Source organism: Pyxicephalus adspersus, chromosome 5, assembly GCF_032062135.1.
Source record: "Pyxicephalus adspersus chromosome 5, UCB_Pads_2.0, whole genome shotgun sequence".
NCBI lineage: Eukaryota > Metazoa > Chordata > Amphibia > Anura > Pyxicephalidae > Pyxicephalus > Pyxicephalus adspersus.
Window position 1 is genome coordinate 61,612,951 of NC_092862.1, and position 11,752 is coordinate 61,624,702.

Genomic DNA, 11,752 nt, shown 5'->3' on the forward strand with positions numbered 1-11,752 from the left:
AAAGCTGTGCAAGAGGATTATGTTAGTCATCAATCCAGTCACTTTAAACAACTTATGTGGGTGGTGTATGTCAAATGTGCTCTGAATGTTCAATTCTTTCATTCTTTTCTACTTCCATGAAAATATTTCTCCATCCCGACTTACTTTTTTTCTTGTAATGGCCCATATAGTATAGGAATATGATAACTGTAAATGTTTATGTATCTCCTGACCATTTCAACTAGAGATTAATGAACCCATTCTTGTCATATAGAAACAAATATACATTACATTTTTAAGGCCCATGTTAAGAGTTTGAACCATTTGTAGCTCCTGTAGACACTAAGAAGGCTCTGCTTCCTTGGATGCCCTGCTGTTCTTTTCTGTGATATTTGTCTACTATGGTAGTTTAAAAATGAACAATTACATGTCTTATGTATGAGTGAAATCAGATAGATTAGTAGAGAACACTCACCAGTAAGACCACCTGAAACTTAGAACAAAATTATTAACATGACGGATGTATTCTGCAGTTAGTGATACTGCAATATAGTGGTTGATGCAGCCAATGGTGGGTCCCAATGCAGAACTGGCTTGGGCCCCCCTACTGAGCTGACTTGGCACCAGTGGGTTGCCTTGTTAGCTGAGGAGGATCCAGGGCCTTTGTGCAGCAGGGCACTTTGTACCTCCTTATTTCCACCCCTGCTGCACTAATATTTAGATTGATATAGGTATTGGCTTAACCAGTTCAGTAAAAACGGCAAAGCAGACTATTGACTCCAGAAAGCAATGACTTCTGTTTTGAAGCACTGACTGCCTTCTTGTTTGAAAATACTCAGCATTAGAGCTAAAGTGAAAATTTGGTATGGATAAAGAACAACCAGTGCATGCAGGAAGAGAAACTGGAGATGCCATTGCTGCCAGATATAGTAAGTAACAACCAGTTATACCAGCTGGGCTTGCTGGGCTTTATAACAATATGTATTTCCCACAATATGGTGTATTGTGGGAAGGTTGGGGAGGGTGCAGGCATGCCCTAAACCAAGACATAGAATTTTACCAGGGTACTAGCAATGACCAGATTTGTGGACAGGTGTAGAATGCCTATTGTACAGTTGACAGATAGGATTGTGGCTGTATAATGTTCTGTTTCAATAAAGCTTTGGGCTGAGGTATTTTCTGCTAGTGTATCCTCACTAACATATGATGAGAGAGATGTTCTGCAATAAAAGGTAAACACATTCTATAAATATTAATTTTGTCATTATGTAGCCATGGCTTTGTAGGTTCATTTTGTCACTTACCCATAAACAGATACGTAACATGAAATTCAAGGTTGTAAGAATTTATTACACATTTTTTCATAAGGTTATAGTGCATTCTACTGGTGTGACCTGTGTATATACAGAATTTGTGGGGCATTTTTAGGGAATAAAAAATCTTGTTTTTTACTCGAGTATGTATGATATTTAATCTTGTTGAGTTATTGTAGATCAGTGTTTTCCAAACTTTTTTAGTTAAAGGAATCTTTCAAGTATTGGACATGTTTGGCACCCCTGGATGAAACAAATGCCAGATGTTAGGACCTAACAACAGTTAAGTATTTGATCTGGCCTAGGTTTTGATGTCTTGAAAAGGAAATATACAGATACTCCTGAATTAACGACTAGGTTTGGCTTATACAATTTGTCGTTAAGCAAGGAGCATAGAAAAGAGCCAATCTGCAGAGCTGCGAGTGAGCAGCATGTGCCAGCGGCAGGTTCATTGAGGAAGATTGCTACACAGGAAGATAAACCGAGAACAATAAAGATGAGAAGCTGTGCGGCTGTACACTTTACAGTTCTTGTAAGTGTGGAAGGTCACTAAACAGGTGATTTGTTAAATGAGGCTGATGACCTGTATACAAAAGACTGCATACTAACTAAAAAGATAGAATAAAAACGCCATTAAATTACGAGTGAAGACTGTTTAGTGACTAATCTATGAGTATCTGGAGCCTCCCAGTGACAGCCCACTCAGTGACAGACCTAACTTGACAAATTCCCCAGGGATAGCAGTAGCAGTGATAGTAACTGTTTAATATTACCATTATTACTGTCTAGATACCCATAGGCAGAACAATATACACAACAATACAATAAGTTCTTGTACATTTTGGGCTAGCTAGCAAAAATCTAACTAAACTGTTGCATAGCTTAGAAAATGGTCACAGTTCCCTGCAGGACCAGGGGATTTGTGCCTTCTACTCTATGACCCACCTTGCACTCCCCTACTGCAACTCTGCTCAGGAATCCCATTACCTTTTCAAATCATAATCCAGATCATGTGACACTCTGACAGGGCCCCTTTACCTCAAGACTAGAACATTCTGCAGATGTGCTCCACCTGCTGTCAGAAATGTGAACACCTCCTGAACTGCCTCCTCTCTAGCACTCTCTCTGGTGGCGGGTTTGGATACCCACAGATCATATGGTCTCCTTTCTTCACATGATCTTCCCAATATAAGGAAGTGTCTTGCAAAAGGAAGTTACCTGAAAAAGGAGTTCCCCTAGGCTCCTCCGGGTTCCTGTCTGTATTCCCTGTTCCTGCTTTGACTCTCTGGTATACTGACCCCAGCTCTGTCTGACTACTCCTGATTGCCACCCGCCCTGATCTTTTGCTCGTCTAACTATGCTTCTGTCTCACACTCCGGTACTATGCTTTGGTCCTACCCAATCAGCAGTTACCAGGTGCGGGGAAAACAACCTGGGCACCGCCTCCTAAAGTCCATCACCCCTTGAGGAGTGTGCTGCTAAAGCCAGAGGCTGGTGTCCTAGACTCTGTGCCCTGTACACATTTCTGCAAAACTTTTTGTTTTCATTCAATGCATGCACAAGTTGTAACATTTTCGATAACCCTTGCAGACAGAAAAAAAGTAATTCATTTTTTTAAAATAAAAAAATGTTTTACTTGCATAGCTTAATTATCAATTTCCTGCCCCTTAAAATATTTTCATCTGAATGCCTTTCTAGGAGTAGGTTTAGATGAAATAAGGGGGTTAAAGATATAAAATGTATTTCCATGCAAATCAGGTAAAATGGTTGTTCGATTCCGGTTAAATCTACTGTAGTAATTTTAGCAATATTTACAATTTAAACTGTTCACTGGATATAAAAGCATTAAAAGTACTAAATTATGTATTTGTTAAAATTGCTTTAATAAATACTGGTAAAAATAAATTCCCTCTTGGAACCAAATTGTTTATGAACCTGCTGACTCTGCATTTACTATTGTGAAATTAATAATTTCATGGGGTGTTAGGGTAGTACTGCCATTATCTGCATAAACTAAAACTTTCATTACATAAAAACATATATTAGGGGTTTATTCATACACCAAGAAATCAGAACTTCCCTCAAACACTTTTTATAAAATGTATAAATAGAATCCTTGATGTTACTTGGTGTATATGTTAAGATATTTCTCAGATTAGGGATACATAAATCTAACCCAGAATAGTAATGCCTACTCTTTTTTTCTGCAGCACTACCGAACTGCTGAGAGTGTGAGATTTCCTCCCACTTTCTGGTGTGTATACAAGACTGGAAAAGACAGGAAATCTCCTCCACAGCCGTCCCCCCCCCCCCCAAAAAAAAAAAATATTGAACACCAAAGTCCAAAATATCAGATAACTGGGAATCTGAAAGAGTTTGTCATACCAATAGCAAGTGTTCAGGGTCAAGTTTCCATTTTTAAGAGTAGGCATTTCAAACTGTGCAGGTCAGTAGCCAAGTTTGCTGGGGAATCTTCACCTACAGGTACAGATAAAAAATAGAGCTATGCGGTGCACTATAGCTATAAAAATCTCAGTTTGTGACAGTTCAGCTAAAGAAAATACAAAAGGTTTAGCCTGATTGCAGGAGTTGCCCATGTAACTTTGGCCTTTACATTTGTATTCACCCTAAAGAAATAGGAAATGGTCATAAAAATGTGCACTCACAAAAAGTAATACAATGTAGAACTGGATAACTTGAATAAAACCTGCAGTTTCAAAATATGCTTCACCAGTTGATTCCCAAACAGAAAACTAAACACTGACCTTTGAGAGTTCAACAAAACAAAAGCAATCGACTTTATTACCAATACAACCAGTAGTACATTATGGATCTGAAACAGTCAATGTTTGAATAATTGCACAAAAGTCATTATTGACTTACCTGACTGCATCAACCTTGCACATTTGTTGAAATGTAATGTAATGATTAGATTCATGATGGCCCTGTGCAAAACTGTTATTTATGTGGGTTTTGTTTTCCATTGGATCATAAAAGAAAACAAAAGTCTTCCCCAGGGGGCAGGCCTAATCTTTCCATCTGACTTTCAAAGATAGCATGCTGATAGCTAAATAATCAGATATTCATTCACTGAAGTTATGAATGACTATGAAACCCTTGGTATGTATGACGATAATATAGCCATTTACCCTCGGGGCTAATGATATAAATATCTGTGCTTCATATGTGAGTCATACAGCAGGCGGGTTTCACAGTCTGAACTTACTGTAAATGTAATATTGCTGCAATGTACTGTTTCCATCACACCCTAAAACTTGCATTAGACATCTGTCTGGAGAAAACAGCAATCATTGCTTTAAACAGAAATGGTAAGTATTTGCTAAAATCTTATTTAAAAGTACCAATTACTTTGTATAATTCCTTATACACTGAATATATGCATCACAACAGGATAAAAAAACAGCTTTTTTTGATGCATGATTTGCAGGATGCACAAGACAGAGCGGGCTCAATAGATTTACCAAAATAATCTAAACTTGTTGTTCCTAAAAGCAAGCATTCATCTCTTGAATAGGTTACTTATTTAGTATATTTAGGCTTACCAGCAAAAAGTATTTACATGATCATTTATCTGCTATCAATAATGGGCTGATTTACTAGCAATTACCAATATTTACACAATAAATTGTTCAATTATCCAGTCATGGGCAGATGAAATAGGTAAGCAGGAATTTCCATTTCACAAGACTGGAAAACTGAAGTGAATATTCATATACTTCATTGTGTGAAGATTTTTAAGTCCTTAGTATGTATATTAGTCCTGTATATTAGCCTTCATAACTTACTTCCATAAGGATTAATCGTTTTATTAGAATTTTCTTTTCACATTACTGTAAAGAACACTTTGGGCTCATTTTATAAACAGGGAATGTGACATTCCCTCAGACATTCCTAGCTGGGAATCAATTACTGCCATTAAAAAACATAGACCTGTGAGATTCATATGTGGGGAATGTTTGAGGGAAAGTCCGATTCCCTGTTTTATAAACAGGGCCCTTTGTTTGCATTTACATGCTTCATATAATAATAAGAAAGTAAGATGATATGACAGAGGTATATACACACATGATATTATTATCGATTACCTCCCTTTAATGACAATTAGTAAACAGTTTAGTTTATAAAACAGGGAATCTGACATTCTCTTAAACATTCCCTTGTGCAAACCCTGCAGGTTCATGTGTTTCAATGGCAGTAATTGATTCCCACCAGAGAAAGTTTGAGGGAATGTCTGATTCTTTTATAATTTTATAAATAGAGATTGCATGTAAAACTCTATACATACCCTGATGATTCATGTCTTCCCATAAGTGAATACTGTTGCACATAATTTTGTCTCTAGCTTGTTCCTGTCCCATTGTGTCATCCATTAAACTATGCAGTTCATTGCAAAGTTACCCACAGGCAAGATCACCTTATCAAGTGTAAAGTCTAACATATGTACTTAAATAGGGAAATGCATGCAGTAGCAGCAAGTGTTGAACTTTTGCAAAATTTATGATAAATACTTTATATTGTTTACAACTAAGGCACAAATAAAAATGTAATTTAATTCAGTTTTGTTAGCATTTATTATAGGGAAAACATACTGTAAATACTTGAATCTGTTGAGATATCCTGATTCACATTAGGACAAGGATGGCCAATTATCTAAGCCAATCTGGGCTACATAGTTTAACACAGCGCTGTCAGTTAGCAATTTGAACATAACTGCAGAAAGAGTGCAGTGTGGTGACTTTATCAGTGTGCTGCACCTCCATCATTGTCCAGTTATATACTGAGGATAGCTTGGAGATAAATAAAGCTGTAATGCAAAATTGTAGAAAAGCCACAGTCTCCAGTCTGGTCATACTATCTTAAGGGGTGTCTGGATCACAAGACTGATCACAAATAAAGATAAAGCTGTTTATGTGTATTTCAACTGTGTAAAAAGTGTTTTGTTTCTTTCTTTTTTGTTCAAAAATATTTAGTTATCTTTAGAACGATTGGTGGCTAAAAAAAAAAAAAAAAAAAACACTGGTAAGATTGTCTTGTTTAAGAAATGCTTCAAAAATGGAGCCAAATTACTTGATATACGATTTGGAAGCCAACAAACTTGGCACATTCAAGACATATCTCTGGTGATGAGTGTCAAGGTTGCCAGTTCAAAACTGGACCATTAAGCCCTGAAATAGCTGTACGGATGGTGTCATCGCTGATCAAATATCAGTTCCATGGATGGCTAAGAAAGCACCTTCCTTGGCTGTAAAGGATTGGAGAGTTTGATTCTGCTTTACATTTAAGGCTGGGTGAAATGATCATCTTTTTCATACATGCATTTAGATAGATGATATCTGTTTTCTCTGGACAGTTTTTACCACCTGGGCATTTCACTGATGTCTAGATTTCTGTACCAAAAGCGGTACACTGTTTTTCATGATTTTTTTTTTTTAAATTGTAGACCTGTAACTTACAGAAATATGCCCGAACAGGGTTCTAGTAGATATCATGAATATAAAAAAAGTTTGAAACACACAATCATGTAAAAAAAAAAAATGTACTTTTAATAAAATTAAATAAAAAACACAAAAATCAGCTTAAACAAGAATACATAAATAAATCAAAAATACTGAAAATGCAATAATTCGGTATACTGTATAGTAATATATTTTTCTAAAACACCTCCCTAGTGTAGTAAATTTTAAAACAGAGTCCAACGTCACATACCTATAGACAAATCCACATAAATATATTTTGTATTTTGTATTGGATTGGATACAGGACTTTGTATTGAATCCAATACAAAATATTTGAATTTCCCGCTACGACCCCCATTGACGGGCGCATGCACGGACATCATCAGGAATCGCCGAGGGACGCGAACGCCGAGTGTTCTAATTCTTTCCGAACTTCCGTAAATTTATTTTAGATTGTAGGCTATATTTCACTGAATTACCGCATAACTCACCGAAATATGTCCAAAATTTAAAAAATTTAGTAATAAATTTTTTTTTTTAGAAAACATAAAAAAAAAAAAAATCTTTAAAAAAAAATAGTGTATAATGTAATGTAATTGTACAGTAGCTTATATAATATATAAAATACAATTACATTAATATATTATAATATATAAAGATTTCTTCGTATTGGACTCAATACAGCTTGTTTGTATTGAGTTCAATACAAAGTTATTTGAATTTCTCGCCCCCCCCTCCGGCACCAACGCATGCAGCGACGTCTCCAGGAAACCCCGGAGATCGTCACTGCACTCGCCGGGAGAAGAAGGAAGAGGACAGACGTGTGCGGAGGAGCTGCGGGGACCGGGTAAGTATTTTCTTACAGTTGTAATCCGATTGTCATGCAATGTATGACAATCGAATTGCAATATAACGTTTGTTTATATTTTTAACCATCTGAGAAAAGTTCGGAATTAACACTTTTTGCAAGTGTTTTTACCCTGAACCAAGGTCGGGTTTAATGGCCACATGAAGTTGAAGTGTTACTGGGTAAATGTAGTTCCACCTAAGTCTCTAGCTTGTTTCCTAGGCATAGTTACATAATATTGCTGCTTGGATGATGTTTACTAAGCATAGAATCCAGACACATGAAATGACTGGGATTTTCCTAGTCAAAGAGAACCAGCTGCCTAGAGTTTTATTTCTGACACTTGTGAACTGAACCCTATAAATGACTGTGTGTTTCCGCTGTCTCAAAATAGAATGTGAAGAATATTTATGAAGCATTCATGAGATGCAAGTGCTCAGCCTCAAATGAAGCCTCATGTAAGTTGTGTGTTACCTTTTTTTAGCTCAATCACATAAATTAAATACATACCAGAGAATTATATGCAAGTAAAAATAAATCTGCAGGTTGAATTGAGTAGTACAGAGGATGTTGAAAATACTAATATTAAATATTTGAACAAGCCACAGACTTTAAAAATAATGAAGTTTACCTCTTCCTTTTGGAAACTAGGGGCTTTCCCTCTGTAATTAAGTGGTGAGCTCATTATTTTTCTCAATAGCTGCATACATCGGTAGCCAGTGGGCAGAATGACTCTTACATTGGTCACCAGTGGAAAAAATTCTGTTACATTCAGCGCTATGCCGGTAGAAAGAACTAAAAACTGCAAAAAGATATTAGGGCAAGCATGCTGAGCCCATCATACTGGCTGTAAGATGCCAGGAGTCCATAGACATTATTAACAACACCCCAAACTTCTACCATTCTTGTTGTTTACCAACTAAGTTGTTACATTTTTTCAAATATCTTGTAAGCTTTCTGCTTTAGAAACCATTTATGTATTCTCAAAGAAATACTTAAAATGCTTGATCATCAGATGATATAATTTCAGAGGTATACAATATTCATCCACCGTAATATCTGAAAATTGTTATACAAGGAGTTAAAATACCATTTGTCCTTCTTTTACCATCAACAGACAAACAGACAAATTGAATTACAACAGATTAATTTATAAATTGCATTTTTTGTCCTTTAATATGGTTGGTTGGCCACAACAACTCTCACTAGATACGTCTAAATGTGGAAATTCTACTAATTTCCTGGCAAGTCATACCTCATTCTATGCTTAAGTTACCTCCTAACAACCAAGGACCATTTTCTTTATATGTATGATACAAGTAAACCAAAAGCTCAGGATAAATTAAAGCTGTACACTATGATCCATCCTAAATTGTTGATTCTGTGTGGTGTTTTAGCTGTAGTCCCAGCTTTCCAAGATCCAGCAAACCTGGAATGAATATGGTCCAGGATTGAAAACATTAGCTAAAAAATAGCAAAATATTTTAGAAAATCCATTTCAGGTTTGCTGACTCACCCAGGTTCACTGATTAAAGTGTATACTCTCCAGCCTTGGAGAGCTTTACCCTCCCTAGCGATTCATTTCTTTCCGGCTTTATATGTCTAAAAGCGGTACATTGTTTTTCATGAAAATTTATTTTACAGTATAATATAATAGTATGAGTATAATAAAGTTTGAAACACAAAATCATTTAAAAACAATAAATTGAATAAATTAAAAAATCTATATATTAAATTAAAAAAAATTTTTTTAAATTAAAAAAAAAATTACACATTATACTCATACTATTATATATACTGTAAAATAAATGTTCTTGAAAACAATGTACTACTTTTACACATAAAAATCCAATGTATTGCATTCAATACAGTTTTTTTGTATTGAATGCAATATAGATGGATTTCAAATTTTGCGCCCCGCCCGGCCGGGACATACACACGCACTGACGTCACCGGGAACTCCCCCAGTGACTCATCGGATGCAGAAGCAGGAGGAAGAAAGAAGACAGAGATCGCGGTGCTGGACGGCGCGGGACCCCGGCAGATCAGGTAAGTGCTGCATTTACTAACCTTCCATAGGTGTTCCAACCGGGGTTACCACTTTAAGCAACTTTTTTCTACCCTGAGTCACACTCGGGGTTACCGCTAGGGAGGTTAATAAGTCAGGCCCAATGCATATATGGGAACTGTTTTGTCTGACAAATTATGTGTATTTTTGTCCATTTAAATTTGAACTGCTTCCACTGTGAGTGCATGGAGCGGACAAGCTAGAAGCTCCAATTTGCAAGAGGCTATGCAAGATACTGTGCAGATAAATTGCTTTCTATAAGTTTTAAATTTACAACTAAAAGATTATAGTCCTACCTCCACTTTCTTATTTCAGTATTTGTGTAGAATATGTTATTATCAATGTGCAGTTGAATAGGCAACCACTTATTAAACATTGATCTGAAGTTCCCCCTTTTTTTGCCTGACCGATGCCAGTGTTGTGACCACAATAATGTATCGCAGGAGGTGGAGCTCTTTCTGCTGTTGGTGGTCAGAGCAGGAGGCTGGGCAACAATTATTAATATTATTAATAAACAGGAATTATATAGCGCCAACATATTAGGCAGCGCTGTACATTAAAAATTGGGGAAAGAATGGAATGGTTGACAAGTGCACAGCTGTAACAAGGTAACTGATTTGATGGGGGATATTGATCATTTACCCGGTCATCTATTGTGCACCTATTGACCAGAGTATAGGCAACATCCAACACTCTCACACCTCCCTTCCTTTGCAATACAACTCTGTGTAAGGACACTTGTGCTGAGGTGTTTGCTTTACGTTTATCTATACCCACATAGAACACTTGAGAGAAATTCTGGAATCAAAAACTTGACAGAAAATTGGTATTTTAAACATTTTCATTCAAAAATCAGTCACAAATTCTAGCATGCAGGGGACTAAAAAGTGATTATAAAGTTTTGAAACTTCATTTTGGGCTTTAATTTTTCTTGCTCCTTGAAGCTGAATGTATGAAAAGTCATGCTGATGACATCATTTGCTTGTGCTCTACATTAATGTGTTGTCTATCTGACATTTAGATCTGGCTGCTGGTTATTTCCCATCTTGGCACCGTTTCATCATCACACAGTTTTGGTGCCTCTTTCTTATTATCCAGGCCATCTAGAGGTAACAATAAAACATAAATGCTAGTTTAAAGTAAACATAAAACAACTTTCAAAAAATGAATCTATTATGGCAGTATTACAGTAAATGTAAGATACATAAAACTGAAAATGAAGGAGATACAATAAAATGAAAGACCTAATGGAAGATATAAATTGCAATGCAATATATTTTTATGTTGTAGGTGCTAGTTCAGAGTATTGATGGATACAGTTAAAGGACAATGGTTAGACAATGTTTTTAATATTAAAAGCTAAGTTCAAGGTAAACAGTTAAGTACAAGAAGCTATTTTTTTTTTTAAATATAATTTTTATTTTGTTTTTCCAACTAGTACAACAACAACAAAAAATAATACAACACAGTCTATAAAAAAAAACAAAAATACAATTCCAGTGTTACTTCACAGCTAGTTTCCATAACATATAACAATCCAAATAAAATACAATACAATAAAACATCAAACATAACATAAAAAGTAAATAAACACAAAAACTCTAACTATCTATCTATAGGCCCAAAAATTCTTTACAAACATAAATGATGAATAATCTTACTGGAAAGCATTATAGTACACAACAAATCCATACCGTCCAGGATGCTCACAATCATTTTAAATTACAGCAGTCCCTGTGTTATTATCCACGTAGAATGTTTGAAGTGTTCATAGATGGTCAATTTTTCCTGTACACTAAGTACTTTTTCTATATATTGGTACCATATCTGGAAGAAGCGGATGATCCGTTTATCTCCCTCTCCGACTCAAATAATTCCCTATCAAATACTACTTTTAACAATGCAAGTACCTCCCGTACAGACGAGGCCTCAGAATTAATCCAATCCTTCAGAATCACTCTCCTAGCTGTTAGTAGACATATACTGGTCCAACCTCTATATTTAACCGGGAATGGGACAGAGTCCTCATGCTCCCAAGAACCAAATAAACACAAAATCGGGTCCTTAA